Here is a 16,537-nt window from a genome sequence, read left to right as displayed (position 1 = left end):
GACCTCGGAACACATACAGACTGAAAGTGAGGGGATGGAAAAAGATATTCCATGCCAATGGAAATCAAAAGAAAGCTGGAGTAACTATACTCATATCAGATAAAATAGACTTTAAAATAAAGAATGTTACAAGAGACAAGGAAGGACACTACATACTGATCAAGGGATCAATACAAGAAGAAGATATAACAATTATAAATATACATGCACCCAACAAAGGAGCACCTCAATACATAAGGCAACTGCTAACAGCTATAAAAGAGGAAATCGACAGTAACACAATAATAGTGGGAGACATTAACACCTCACTTACACCAAATGACAGATCATCCAAAATGAAAATAATTAAGGAAACAGAAGCTTTAAATGACACAATAGACCAAATAGATTTAATTGATATTTATAGGACATTCCATCCAAAAACAAAAGATTACACTTTCTTCTCAAGTGCACATGGAACATTCTCCAGGATAGATCACATCTTGGGTCACAAATCAAGCCTCAGTAAATTTAAGAAAATTGAAATCATATCAAGCATCTTTTCTGACCACAATGCTATGAGATTAGAAATCAATTACAGGGAAAAAAATGTAAAAAACACAAACACATGGATGCCAAACAATACATTACTAAATAACCAAGAGATCACTGAAGAAATCAAAGAGGAAATCAAAAAATAATTAGAGACAAATGACACTGAAAACACATGATCCAAAACCTATGGTATGCAGCAAAAGCAGTTCAAAGAGGGAAGTTTATAGCTATACAAGCCACCTCAAGAAACAAGAAAAATCTCAAGTAAACAATCTAACCTTACACCTAAAAGAACTAGAGAAAGAAGAACAAACAAAACCCAACGTTAGCAGATGGAAAGAAATTATAAAGATCAGAGCAGAAATAAATGAAATAGAAACAAAGAAAACAATACCAAAGATCAATAAAACTAAAATCTGGTTCTTTGAGAAGATAAACAAAATTGATAAACCATTAGCCAGACTCATCAAGAAAAAGAGGGAGAGGACTCAAATCAATAAAATTAGAAACGAAAAAGGAGAAGTTACAACACACACTGCAAAATCACAAAGTATCCTAAAACCTACTACAAGCAACTCTATGCCAATAAAATGGACAACCTGGAAGAAATGAATAAATTCTTAGAAAGGTATAACCTTCCAAGACTGAACCAGGAAGATATAGAAAATATGAACAGATCAATCACAAGTAATGAAATTGAAACTGTGATTAAAAATCTTCCAACAAACAAAAGTCCAGGACCAGATGGCTTCACAGGTGAATTCTATCAAACATTTAGAGAAGAGCTGACACCAATACTTCTCAAACTCTTCCAAAAAATTGCAGCGGAAGGAACACTCCCAAACTCATTCTATGAGCCCACCATCACCCTGATAACAAAACGAGACAAAGATACTACAAAAAAAGAAAATTACAGACCAATATCACTGATGAATATAGATGTAAAAATCCTCGACAAAATACTAGCAAACAGAATCCAACAACACATTAAAAGGATCATACACCACAATCAAGTAGGATTTATCCCAGGGATGCAAGGATTCTTCAATATACGCAAATCAATCAATGTGATACACCATATTAACAAACTGAAGAATAAAAACCATATGATCATGTCAATACGTGTAGAAAAAGATTATGACAAAATTCAACACCCACTAATGATAAAAACTCTCCAGAAAGTGGGCATAGAGGGAACCTACCTCAACATAATAAAGGCCATATACGACAAACCCACAGCAGACATCATTCTCAATGGTGAAAAACTGAAAGCATTTCCTCTAAGATCAGGAACAAGACAAGGATGTCCACTCTCACCACTATTATTCAACATAGTTTTGGAAGTCCTAGCCATGGCAGAGAAGAAAAAGAAATAAAAGGAATACAAATTGGAAAAGAAGAAATAAAACTGTCACTATTTGCAGATGACATGATACAATACATAGAAAATCCTAAAAATGCCACCAGAAAACTACTAGAGCTAATCAGTGAATCTGGTAAAGTTGCAGGATACAAAATTAATGCACAGAAATCTCTTGCATTCCTATACACTAATGATGAAAAATCTGAAAGAGAAATTATGGAAACACTCCCATTTACCATTGCAACAAAAAGAATAAAATACCTAGGAATAAACCTACCTAGGGAGACAAAAGACCTGTATTCAGAAAACTAGAAGACACTGATGAAAGAAATTAAACATGATGCCAACAGATGGAGAGATATACCATGTTCTTGGATTGGAAGAATCAATATTGTGAAAATGACTATACTACTCAAATCAATCTACAGATTCAATGCAATCTCTATCAAATTACCAATGGCATTTTTCTTTTTCTTTTTTTTTTTTTTTTGCGGTACGTGGGCCTCTCACTGTCGTGGCCTCTCCCATTGCGGAGCACAGGCTCCAGACGCGCAGGCTCAGCGGCCATGTCTCACGGGCCTAGTCACTCCGCGGCATGTGGGATCTTCCCAGACCAGGGCACGAACCCATGTCCCCTGCATCGGCAGGTGGACTGTCAACCACTGCACCACCAGGGAAGCCCATCCCAATGGCATTTTTTACGGAACTAGAACAAATCTTCTTCAAATTTGTATAGAGACACAAAGGACCCCGAATAGCCAAAGCAGTCTTGAGGGAAAAAAACAGAGCTGAAGGAATCAGACTCCCTGACTTCAGACTATACTACAAAGCTATGGTAATCAAGACAATATGGTACTGGCACCAAAACAGAAATATAGATCAATGGAACAGGATAGAAAGCCCAGAGATAAACCCACGAACCTATGGTCAACTAAATCTATGACAAAGGAGGCAAAGATATACAATGGAGAAAAAACAGTCTCTTCAATAAGTGGTGCTGGGAAAACTGGACAGCTACATGTAAAAGAATTAAAGTAGAACACTCCCTAACACCATACACAAAAATAAACTCAAAATGGATTAGAGATCTAAATGTAAGACCGGACACTATAAAATTCTTAGAGGAAAACATAGGAAGAACACTGTTTGACATAAATCACAGCAAGATCTTTTTTGATCCACCTCCTAGAGTAATGGAAATAAAGACAAAAATAAACAAATGGGACCTAATGAAACTTCAAAACTTTTGCACAGCAAAGGAAACCATAAACAAGACGAAAAGGCAACCGTCAGAATGGGAGAAAACATTTGCAAACGAATCAACGGATAAAGGATTAATCTCCAAAATATATAAACAGTTCATGCAGCTCAAGATTAAAGAAACAAACAACCCAATCCAAACATGGGCAGAAGACCTAAACAGACATTTCTCCAAAGAAGACATACAGATGGCAAAGAAGCACGTGAAAAGCTGCTCAGCATCACTAATTATTAGAGAAATGCAAATCAAAACTACAATGAGGTATCACCTCACACCAGTTAGAATGGGCAGCATCAGAAAATCTACAAACAACAAATTCTGGAGAGGGTGAAGAGAAAAGGGAACCCTCTTGCACGGTTGGTGGGAATATAAATTGATACAGCCACTATGGAGAACAGTATGGAGGTTCCTTAAAAAACTAAAAATATAATTACCATATGATCCAGCAATCCCACTCCTGGGCATAAACCCAGGGAAAACGATAATTCAAAAAGACGCATGCACCCCAATATTCATTGAAGCACAATATCCAGGTCATGGAAGCAACCTAAATGCCCATCAACAGACAAATGGATAAAGAAGATGTGGTACATATATACAATGGAATATTACTCAGCCATAAAAAGGAACAAAATCGTGTCATTTGTTGAGACGTGGATGGATCTAGAGACTGTCATACAGAGTGAAGTCAGAAAGATTAAAACAAATATCATATATTAATGCATGTATGTGGAACCTAGAAAAATGGTACAGATGAACCAGTTTGCAGGGCAGAAGTTGAGACACAGATGTAGCGAACAAACATATGGACACCAAGGGGGGAAACCACGGTGGGGTGGGGATGATGGTGTGCTGAATTGGGTGATTGGGATTGACATGTATACACTGATGTGTATAAAATTGATGACTAATAAGAACCTGCAGTATAAACAAGCAAACAAAAAAACAACAAATACTAATCTTTCTTTGGGTTATTTGTATGGAAATATGTTAATATAAATGTTTCAGACATTACATGAAATTTCTGTAAATCTTATATGTTCTGGTATAATGTTATGAGTCGCAATTCTAGTTATTAATTTAAAATGTATATCTCAGAAATAACTAAATTTCCTTGTCAATTGCATTATTATGAACTTTCATCAAATCTTTAACCGTGGTCATTTTTAAGTCTTTTGTCATTTACAGACAGTTCTGGGTGTACTCTGATGCTTTTGCAAAAATGTTCCTATGAAAGGATTTCATTGACAAGGAATTCATGGAAAAGACTCTGACAAATACAGGTTTCTGGTAACTGACTATACTGATGAACTGAATGAATAAGCATTTTCAGAACTCTAATGGAAAACTGATGAATTCATAAAAGTGCTAACAAAAGATCAAGATAAAAAAAATTAATTACATGGGAAAAAAAGGAGGTAATGAAAATACTGAAGGAATTAAGAAAAGCTATCAACATAAATGTAGATTACTGTAAAAAGGAACTAGAAACTGTAAGGAGGAACCAAGAAAAATTAGAAAATTTGTTTGCTGAGACGAAAGCTGAGCTAAAGGCAATGAATAACACAGATCAACTAAGTGATCTGGAAGATAGAATAATGTAAATCACCCAATGAAAAAAATGAAAACAATATAAGAGGCCTATGGGATAATATAAAGTGTGCCAATCTACACATAATAAGGATTTCAGAAGGATGAAAAAGAGAAAAGGGGATTGAAAATGTATTTGAAGAAATTATGACTGAAAACTTCCCAAACTTAAAGAAGGAGACAGATATCCAGACACAGGAAGCACAGAGTGTCCCAAACAAGATGAACCCAAACAGACCTGCACCAAGACACATTATAATAAAAATGGCAAGTTAAAGATAAAGAGGGTTCTAAAGGCAGCAGAGAAAAACAAAGAGTTAGTTACAATGGAACCCCCATAAGGGTATCACCTGATTTGTCTACAGAAAAACTGTGGGCCAGAAGGGAGTAGCAAGATATATTCAAAGTCTTGAAAGGGAAAAGTATGCAACCTAGAATACTCTAAACAGCAAGATTATCATTTAGAATAGAAGGAGAGATAAAGAATTTCTCAGACCAGCAAAAACTAAAAAATACAGCAATACTAAACCTATCCTAAAAGAAATATTGAAAGGTCTTCTCTAAATAGAAAAGAAGCAAGAAGATATAGAAAACAGGAAATCACAGTTGGAAAGTAAATCACTTAAATAAGCCAGTATACAGATCAAAAAGAAAAAATCTATTTGTGAAAGTGATGATAACAAAAGGAACAGCAAAAGGATAAACATAAAGATGTAAAAGAGGACATCAAAATCATAAAATGTGGAGGAGGAGAGTAAGAAAATGTAGATTTCTTTTTTTTTTTAGAAGGTGTTTGAGCCTATATGAGTATCAGTCTAAAGTAAGCAGATATAGGAGGAGTTAATATACTTGAAAAACAGGGTAACCACAAATCAAAAACATACAATAGATTCACAGAAACCAAAAGGAAGAGAATATAAGCATAAAAGGAAATCATCAAACTGCACAAAAAAAAAAGAAAAAGAAAGGGACAAAAAAGAATCAACTGGAAAACAAGGTTTAAAATGGCAATAATTACCTTAAATGTCAATGGACTAATGTTCCAATCAAAATACATAGAGGGGCAGACTGGATAAAAAAAACAAGAGCCTACAATATGCTGCCTACAAGAGACCCACTTTAGGGCAAAGGATACACATAGATTAAAAGTGAGGGAATGGAAAAAGATATTTCATGCAAAGGGAAATAACAAGAAAGCAGGGGTTGCAATATTCATATCAGACAAAATAGACATTAAAACAAAGGCTGTAAAGAAATATGAAGGACACTATAAAATGATAAAAGGATCAATACAAGAAGAGGATTTTACACTCATCAACATATATGCACCTAATATAGGAGCAACCAAATACATAAAATGAATACTAACAGACATAAAAGGAGAAATTGTTGAGAATACAATAATAGTAGAAGACTTTAACAATGCACTCACATTAATGGACAGATCTTCTAGACCAAAAATCAGTAAGGCAACAGAGATCCTAAATGATACAATAGAAAAGTTAGACTTAATTGATATTTTTGGGACATTACATGTTAAAAAAAATGGAATACACATTCTTTTCAAGCACACATGGAACATTCTCTAGGATTGACCACATACTAGGGCACAAAACAAACCTGAACAAATTTAAGAGCATAGAAATTATTTCAAGCATCTTCTCTGACCACAACAGCATGAAACTAGAAATCTACCACAGGAAAAGAAATGAGAAAAAAACAATTACATGGAGACTAAATAATATGCTACTAAAAAACCAATGGGTCAACAAGGAAATCAAAAAGGAAATTTAAAAAAATACCTTCAGGGCTTCCCTGGTGGCACAGTGGTTAAGAACCAGCCTGCCAATGCAGGAGATATGGATTCAAGCCCTGGTCTGGGAAGATCCCACATGCTGTGGAGCAACTAAGCCTGTGCACCACATCTACTGAGCCTGTGTTCTAGAGCCCGCGAGCCACAACTACCAAGCCCACGAGCCACAACTACTAAAGCCCGAATGCCTAGAGCCTGTGCTCTGCAACAAGAGAAGCCACCGCAATGAGAAGCCCACACACTGCAACAAAGAGTAGCCCTCACTCACTGTGACTAGAGAAAGCCTGCATGCAGCAACAGAGACCAAAAATAAATAAATAAATAAATAAATTTATTTTAAAAAAATACCTTGAGACAAATGACAATTGAAACACATCCATACAAAATCTATGGGATGCAGCAAAAGCAGTTCCTAGAGGGAAGTTCATAGTGCTACAAGCCTTCCTGAGAAAACAAGAAAAAATCATAAAAAACCTAACCCACCACCTATAATAATTAGAAAAAGAACAAACAAAATCTAAAGTCAGCAGAAGGAAGGAAATAATAAAGATCAGAGAGGAAATAAACAAAATAGAGATTTAAAAAACAATAGGAGGAACTTCCCTGGTGGTTCAGTGCTTAAGAATCTGCATACCAATGCAGGGGACACAGGTTTGATCCCTGGTCCAGGAAGATCCCACATGCAGTGGAGCAACTAAGCCCGTGCGCCACAACTACTGAAGTCTGCGCGCCCTATAGCCCATGTGTCACAACTACTGAGCCCGCACACCACAACTACTGAAGCCTGTGTGCCTAGAGTCCATGCTCTGCAACAAGAGAAGCCACCACAATGAGAAGCCTGCATACCACAACAAAGAGCCCCTGCTCTCTGGAACTAGAGAAAACCTGCATGCAGCAACAAAGACCCAACGCAGCCAAAAAAAATTAAATAAAATAAATAAAATTTTTAAAAATCTGTTTAAAAAAAAAATAGAAAAAAGTCAATAAAACCAAGAGCTGGTTCTTTCGAAGGGTAAACAAAATTAACAAACCTTGGGCTGGGCTCACCAAGAAGAAAAGAGACAGCACCCAAATAAACAAAATAAGAAATGAAAAAGGAGAAATATCAACCAATACCACAGAAATACAAAAAAGAATACTATGAACAATTATATGCCAATAAATGTGACAACCTAGAAGAAATGGACAACTTTCTAGAAACATACAGTGCACCAAAATGAATCAAGAAGAAAGGGATAACTTGAACAGACAGATCAACAAAAGTGAAATACAATCTGTAATTAAACAAAAACAAAAAAACAAACAACGAAAACAAAAACAAACTCCCTATAAGCAAAAGTCCAGGACCAGCTGGCATCACAAGTGAATTCTAACAAACATACAAAGAAGAGTTTTACCAATCCTTCTCAAACTCTTCCAAAAGACTGAAGAGGAGGGAATACTCCCAAAGATATTCTATGAAGCCACCATCACCCTGATACCAAAACCAGACAAAAATACCAGACAAAACCAGACAAAAATAAAAATAAAATTACAGGCCAATATCTTTGAGGAATATAGATACAAAAATTCTCAACAAAATACTAGCAAACTGAATCCAACAACACATAAGATCATACACCACAACCATGTGGGATTCATCTCAAGTTCACAAGGATGGTTCAACATATGCAAATCAACCAATGTGATACACCACATCAACAAAAGAAACAACAAAACCACATGATCATCTCAACAGGTGCAGAGAAAGCATTTGAGAAAATTCAACATCCATTCATGATAAAAACTCTTTCCAAAGTGTGTATAGAGGAAACATACCTCAACATAATAAAAGCCATTTATGACAAGCCCACAGCCAATACAACACACAATGATGAAAAGCTGAAAGTGCTAAAATCTGGAACAAGACAAGGATGCCCCCTCTCACCACTTCTCTTCCACATACTATATTTAAAATAGATAACGAACAAGGACCTACTGTAGAGCACAGGGAACTCTGCTCAATATTCTGTAATAACCTAAATGGGAAAAGAATTTGAAAAAAATAGATACTTCTATATGTATAACTGAATCACTTTACTGTACTGAAACTAACACAACGTTGTTAATCAACTATACTCCAATACAAAATAAAAACTAAAGGATAAAAAAGGACAGGAAAAAAAGGTCAGTCGGGTCTACTTGATCCAATGTGGTTTTCCTGTGTGAAACTCTAAAGCTGTGTTTTTGTTCCCCCTCACTGAAAAGACCATGTGGCTTTCATTGTATAAAGATAGAATTTTATCCATCCATCTCTGTTTTAGCAGAAGTATAAATTCAATTACATTTGATGAAGATAAAAAGGAATCTTCAAACTGTCCATTACACAAAAATAACATAAAGCACCCTTGTGCTGACTATTTAGCCCATGAACAGAAGTAAAATGTCACGTACATTATGGCAATTTCTACAGATTACAGCTACCACGATTTTATGTGTTACATTTTATATGGAAGTAGAAAAAACAAAATTCCAACAATAATAAAAAGCACTTTGTTTCCCTCCATATTTCTTATTGAAATATTTGAAGTACAAAACTGCTTATGGCCTAAGAAGCCTTGTAATATTTGACAACACTAGTGACCACTGCTGAAAAGGTTTGCGATTTTTTTAAACAAACAATCAAGAATGGATTAATTTGATACTAATTTTATCACAATGAAGTTTTTAGTGAAGGATTCCTATTATCAGATTTTTTCTAATTTGTTACTGCTGATAACACAAAGGTTAAAATAACAGAAAATAAAAATGAGCAGAAGAACCAAATAGACATTTGTCCAAAGAAGACATACAGATGGCCAATAGGCACATGAAAAGATGCTCAACATTGCTAATTATTAGAGAAATGCAAGTCAAAACTACAATGAGGTATCACCTCACACTGGTCAGAATGGCCATCATTAAAAAGTCTACAAATAACAAATGATGGAGAGGGCATGGAGAAAAGGGAACCCTCCTACACTGTTGGTGGGAATGTAAATTGATACAGCCGGTATGGAGAACAGTATGGAGGTTTCTTAAAAAACTAAAAATAGAACTACCATACGACCCAGCAATCCCACTACTGGGCATATACCCTGAGAAAACTATAATTCAAAAAGAGTCATGTACCAAAATGTTCATTGCAGCTCTATTTACAATAGCCAGGACATGGAAGCAACCTAAGTGTCCATCAATAGATGAATGGATAAAGAAGACGTGGCACATATATACAATGGAATATTACTCAGCCATAAAAAGAATCAAAATTGAGTTATTTGTAGTGAGGTGGATGGACCGAGAGTCTGTCATACAGGGTGAAGTAAGTCAGAAAGAGAAAACAAATACCATATGCTAACACATATATATGGAATCTAAGAGAAAAAAAAATAAAGGTCATGAAGAACCTAGGGGTGAGACAGGAATAAAGACACAGACCTACTACAGAATGGACTTGAGGATATGGGGAGGGGGAAGGGTAAGCTGTGACAAAGTGAGAGAGTGGCATGGACATATATACACTACCAAACGTAAAACAGATAGCTAGTGGGAAGCAGCCACATAGCACAGGGAGATCAGCTCGGTGCTTTGTGACCACCTAGAGGGGTGGAAGAGAGAGGGTGGGAGGGAGGGAGATGCAAGAGGGAAGAGATATGGGAACATATGTATATGTATAACTGATTCACTTTGTTATAAAGCAGAAACTAACACACCACTGTAAAGCAATTATACTCCAATAAAGATGTTATAAATAAATAAATAAAAAGTCTACAAATAACTAATGATGGAGAGGGTGTGGAAAAAATGGAACCCTCCTACACTGTTGGTGGGAATGTAAATTGATACAGCCACTATGGAGAACAGTACGGAAGTTCCCTAAAAAAGTAAAAATAGAGTTGCCCTATGATCCAACAATCACACTCCTGGGCATATAACCAGACAAAACTAATTCAAAAAGATACATGCACCCTACATTCATAGCAGCACTATTCACAATAGCCAAGATATGGAAAGAATCTAAATGTCTATCGACAGATGAAGGGATAAAGAAGATGTGGTATATATACATATATATACAATGGAAAATTACTCAGCCATAAAAAAGAATGAAATAATGCCATTTGCATCTACATGGATGGACCTAGAGATGATCATACCAAGTGAAATAAGTCAGAAAGACAAATGCCATATGATATCATTTACATGTGGAATCTAAAATATGACACAAATGAACTTACCTATGAAACAGAATCAGACTCACAGACATAGAGAACAGGATTGTGATTGCCAAGGAGGAGTGGGGTTTAGAGAGGAATGGACTGGGAATTTGGGGTTAGTAGATGCAAACTATTACATATTGAATGGATAAACAACAAGGTCCTACTGTATAGCACAGGGAACTATATTCAATATCCTGGGATAAACCATAATGGAAAAGAACATAAAAAAGAATGTGTATATGTGTATTACTGAGTCACTTTGTTCTACAGCAGAAATTAACATAACGTTGTAAATCAACTATACTTCAATAAAAAATAAATAAAAACAAATCGGAAGGGAAGAGGTAAAATTGTCACTATATGCAGATGACATGACACTATACAGAAAAGCCTAAAGACTACACACAAGAGCTACTAGAACTGATAAATGACTTCAGCAAGGTAGCAGGATACAGGATTAACATACAGAAATCTGTTGCACTTCTTTATGCTAACAATGAAACATCAGAAGGGGAAAGTAAAAACAATCCTTTTTTTTTTTTTTCAGTGCAGAAGCAAAGGAAAGCTTTATTTTTCGATCAAAGAATGGAGAAGTGCAAGCTTGAGCTCTCGAGGACGCGCTCTTCCTGACAGGCCATGGGTGGGGCTTCTTTATAGGATTCTGGTCTGCAGGGAGGGGGTGGAGTCCTTGCAGTCCTGCACATGCATAAAAACAATCCGTTTTAAAATCACATCCTCCCCCCCAAAAAAAAAAACAGAATACATAGGAATAAATCTGACCAAGGAGGTGAAAGACTTACATGCTGACAACTATTAAACATTGATAAAGGAAATTGGAGATGATTCAAAGAAATGGAAAGATATCCCATGCTCTTGGATTGGAAGAATTAATATTGTTAAAATGGCCATATTACCCAAAGCAACCTACAGATTTAATGTGATCCCTATTAAATTACCCATGACATTTTTCACAGAAATAGAGCAAATAATCCTAAAATGTATATGAAACCACAAAAGACCCAGAATTGTCAAAGCAATCCTTAGGAAAAAGAACAAAGCTAGAGGCATAACCCTTCCAGACTTCAGACAATACCACAAAGCTACAGTAATAAAGACACATTTGTGTATTGGCACAAAAACAGACATATGGACCAATGGAACAGAATAAGAGCCCAGAAATAAACCCACACACCTACAGTCAATTAATCTTGGACACAGGAGGCAAGAACATACAATGGAGAAAAGACAGTCTCTTCAGCAAGTGGTGTCGGGAAAGCTGGACAGCCACATGTAAATCAATGGAGTTAGAACACACCCTCACACTCTACACAAAGATAAACACAAAATGTCTTAAAGACTTAAATATAGACATGACACCATAAAACTCCTCGAAGAGAACATAGGCAAAACATTCTCTGACATAAATCATACCAATGTTTTCTTAGGTCAATCTCCAAAGGCAATAGAAATTAAAGCAAAAATAAACAAATTGGGCCTAATCAAACTTATAAGCTTTTGCACAGCAAAGGAAATCATAAACAAAATGAAAAGACAACCTGCAGAATGGGAGAAAATATTTGCAAATGATGCAACTGACAAGAGCTTAATTTCCAAAATATACAAACAGCTCATACAACTCAATAACAAAAAATTAAACAGTCCAGTCGAAAAATGGGTAGAAGACCTGCATAGATATTTCTCCAAAGAAAACATCCAGATGGCCAATGGGCACATGAAAAGATGCTCAACATTGCTAATTATTAGAGAAATGCAAATCAAAACTACAATGAGGTACCAACTCACACCGGTCAGAATGGCCATCATTAAGGGATCTACAAGCAGGAATTAACACAACGTTGTAAAGCAATTATACTCCAATAAAGATGTTAAAAAAAAATCTACAAATAACAAATGCTGGAGAGGATGTGGAGAAAAGGGAACCCTCCTACACTGTTGGTGGGAACGTAGATTGGTGCAGCCACTATGGAAAACAGTACGGAGGCTCCTTAAAAAACTAAAAATGGAGTTGCCATATGATCCTGCAATCCCACTCCTGGGCATGTATCCAAAGAAAATGCTAATTTGAAAAGATGCATACACCCCAATGTTTACAGCAGCACTATTTACAATAGTCAAGACATGGAAACAGTTTAAATATCCATCAGTAGATGAATGGATGAAGAAGATGTGGTATACAGATACAGATATAGATAAAACGGAATATTACTCAGCCATAAAAAAGAATGAAATAATGCCATTTGCAGCAACATGGATGGACCTAGAGATTATCATACTATATGAAGGAAGTCAGGCAGAAAAAGACAAATATCATGATATCACTTACATGTGGAATCTTAAAACTGATGTAAATGAACTTATTTCCAAAATGGAAACAGACTCACAGACATAGAAAACAAACTTATGGTTACCAAAGGGGAAAGTGGTTGAGGGGGGAGGAGGATAAATTAGGAGTTTGGGATTAGCAGATACAAATTACTATATCTAAAACAGATCAACAACAAGGCCCTACTGTATAGCACAGGGAACTATATTCAATAACTTGGAATAAACTATAATGGAAAAGAAAAAATAATCACTCTTCATCAATGCAGGCAATTTGGGCACTCTAAAATACAATTTATGTAGGAAACTATACAGGTAAGGTAGGATAAATTCTTAATTCTTTCCTTAAATGATGATTATCAGAGTATCAGCCTGGAACAGCAGTGACTTCCAAAGGTGACAGATGAGTTTTGAGGTTCTTGTTTCCTTTGGCTCTCTTCTTTTTTTCGTTCTTTATGAACTCATGGATTTTTTTTTTTTAAACTAGCTTCATTCACTTTATTTTTCCTATATAAAACTATGTGGTGGCTACAGCTGGAGCCTGAGTCCTCTGCAGGGAAACTCTGGTGTGGGTCTTTACAAGATGGTCAGTGAATTCCTGATATGGAGACTTGGTGAACACCGTCTCTTTCCAGAGATCAGGAGTGAGATAACTGTAGGTCTTGGAAATGGCATCAAAAGTGGCCTTGGCCAAGTTGCCCAGCGTGGCAGTGCAGCCCCTGGCAGAGGTGTAGCAGTCGTCAATTCCAGCCACCATCAGTGGCTTCTTGGGCACAGGGGCTGAGACGATGCCAGTGCCCCTGGGGGCAGGGATGAGGCGCACCAGCACAGAGCCTCAGCGGCCAGTCACCTTGCAGGGGACGGTACGGGGCTTGCCAATCTTGTTCCCCCAGTAGCCTCGTCGCACGGGGACGATGGAGAGCTTGGCCAGAATGATGGCCCCACTGATAGCAATGGCTACCTCCTTAGAGCACGTCACACCCAAACCAACACGTCCATTCTAATCCCCGATGGCGACAAATGCCTTGAACCTGGTCCGCTGGCCAGCACGGCTCTGCTTTTGCACAGGCATGATCTTCAAAACCTCCTCCATGAGGGATGACCCCAAGAAAAAGTCAGTGATCTCAGATTCCTTGATGGGCAAAGAAAAGAGAGAGATCTCCTCCAGGGACTTGATCTTCACGTCCCTGACCAGGCGGCCCAGCTTGGTGACGGGGAGCCACTCCTTGTCCCCGGCCTTGCCTCCGCGAGCTCCGCAGCCTCGGCCCCGGACCCGACCGCGACCCCGACCCCGGCCCCGGCCCCGGCCCCCGCTGCAGAAGCCTGCGCGGAAGCCATTGCGGCCTCCCATTCCAGGGCCCCCGGGGCCTCCCGTAGCACCGGCGGCATCTGCCATTTGGTGCTTTTACGGAAAAAAAGCAATGAACTCATGGATTTTTTATATTTTCCACATGTTTCAACAACTGTAGTCATTATTCTTTTTTGGCTGCTCAACGCATCGCGTCTTTAGGCAGTGGGCACCCTTTAGAACGGCTGCTGTGTCCCTGTGGCGTGTCCTCAGACGTCTTTGGGAGCTTCCTCTCCTTTGGGCAGAACAGGAAGTCCCAAGCTCACCTGAGCTTTTCCTGACCCAGACCCAGAATCAAGCATTTCTCCAAGGAGTCATAGTTTCTTTTAGTGGGGGAAATTTCCCATTTTTTCTACTCTAAAATACTTACATTTCAAAATGAAGCTGAATTTAACTACATGATCAAGTTGAAAATCAACTTATTTCAAAGACTAAAAACCCACTTACGTGCCGCTCACGAAAGACATTTTAATGAATATCTCCAGGCACACACAAGTAAGATTATCAAAGCACTTGGGGCATTTCCTCACTGGTTCTGCAATATTCCCGTTAAGTTGGTACAAGATAGTTTATCCCCACCTAACAAGGTGAGCTGAATAGAAAAGCAGAAACTTAACTGTACAGAATATTAGAGGCATGTAAACCTTAAGGCATCAGTTATGTTCTCACTATTAACAAAAACCTAGTCAAGACTTTAAAGAAATTGTACAAAGCAGTCCAAAAACTATTATGCAAATGATACTAACCAGCAGTTATTTAATTAAATGTTCGTTAAGTAACTTAAAAAAAGTGTTTTGATCATAATTAAAAATTTTTATTTCACATAAAAATAGATAAGGATTAGCCAGGGATGTAATGTACTGGCTAGAGCAAACGCTTATTTGGTCGGTAAATATTTATGCGCCTAGAAACATGAGATACTAACGTTTAGTCTTTTGGGCTGTGACGTTTTAAATTAATTTTTAGAGATAGGATACTTTTCCTGTGACTTTAAATCAATCACAATTGAACTATTCCACAACTGTCAAAGGTAGGATTACAGTATCATGATCTCTTCAAAAGACTTAGACATATGAAGAGGAGATTGGCCTAATTTCCCGAGATATCAACTCCCTTGAGGTCCTTGGCATTTGAGAGTCCCTTGTTTTACACTGTGGTTTGGGTCAGGTTTCAAGTTATAAATCTGGGTTATTCTTATTTTGGTTGCCAACTTGTCATTATCACCATCCTAACCAGCCCCAGCCACCTCATTGTCAGGCATCTATTGTACCAAAGAGAAAATGTGAGGCAAACGTATTCCTCCCCGAGGGCTCTCTCTGGATGAATGGCCCAGGAGACTTCTAATAGGACAGTTTCACTATTGCATTCTGCCTCTTTGTCAGCAAATGCCTTGTCACCAGAGCTGTTACTCTTCACTCTTACTTTTCAGCTTCTTCAGGCCACAGGGCACCACTGTGGAAAGAGCTCTGTTCTAGAAAGCGAGCGTCCTAGGTTCCCTTGAAGCCCCTCTGTGAACCACTGTGTGTGATCCTGTGCAAGTCTCTGACCCTCAGTGATCCTCAGGTTCCTCATCTCCAGATGATCTCTGAGGGTCATGTTGACTCCAACTTTTTCCCAATTAAAGTTACACACGTGACTCCAAATTCCACGTTGGCAAAGAGGAATACGCTCAAGGTTAGATCCAGCCTACTTCATTTGCATCACTGCACTTTGGTTCTCTTTGGCTGGTACAAACTCAATCAATACAATGAAGTGGAGAATTTAGAAAACCAGGTGAAAAAAACCCAAACAAACAGTAATTGAGGACTTAGACACCATCATCAACAACTTGACTGTTTCAAAATAGATGGGTTGACAAATAGGATTGACTGAATTCACCAGAAGATAATCCAATTCCTCACTTAACTTCTTTGCTGGGACACAGTCTCGCTTCAAAGTAACCTGAATGACGTAAGCCTATAATGCCTCCTCCTGGTTATGGTTATGCCCTTGGAGGCCGTGTAGCAAAACAGTAAAGAGCATGTGCTCTGGAGTTAAAGTAGCTAGA

The 16,537-nt window shown here is 37.6% G+C and overlaps 1 pseudogene; it reads right to left on the bottom strand.

The window, feature by feature from the left end:
• Nucleotides 1-13,650: 13,650 nt before the first annotated feature.
• Nucleotides 13,651-14,538, bottom strand: LOC113619012 (40S ribosomal protein S2 pseudogene; annotated as a pseudogene).
• Between the last annotated feature and the right edge of the window lie 1,999 nt (nucleotides 14,539-16,537).

Source organism: Aethalodelphis obliquidens, unplaced genomic scaffold (genome assembly GCF_003676395.1).
Source record: "Aethalodelphis obliquidens isolate GAN/ISIS:26980383/991018 unplaced genomic scaffold, ASM367639v1 scaffold6, whole genome shotgun sequence".
NCBI lineage: Eukaryota > Metazoa > Chordata > Mammalia > Artiodactyla > Delphinidae > Aethalodelphis > Aethalodelphis obliquidens.
This window is presented reverse-complemented; position numbering and strand designations above follow the sequence as displayed.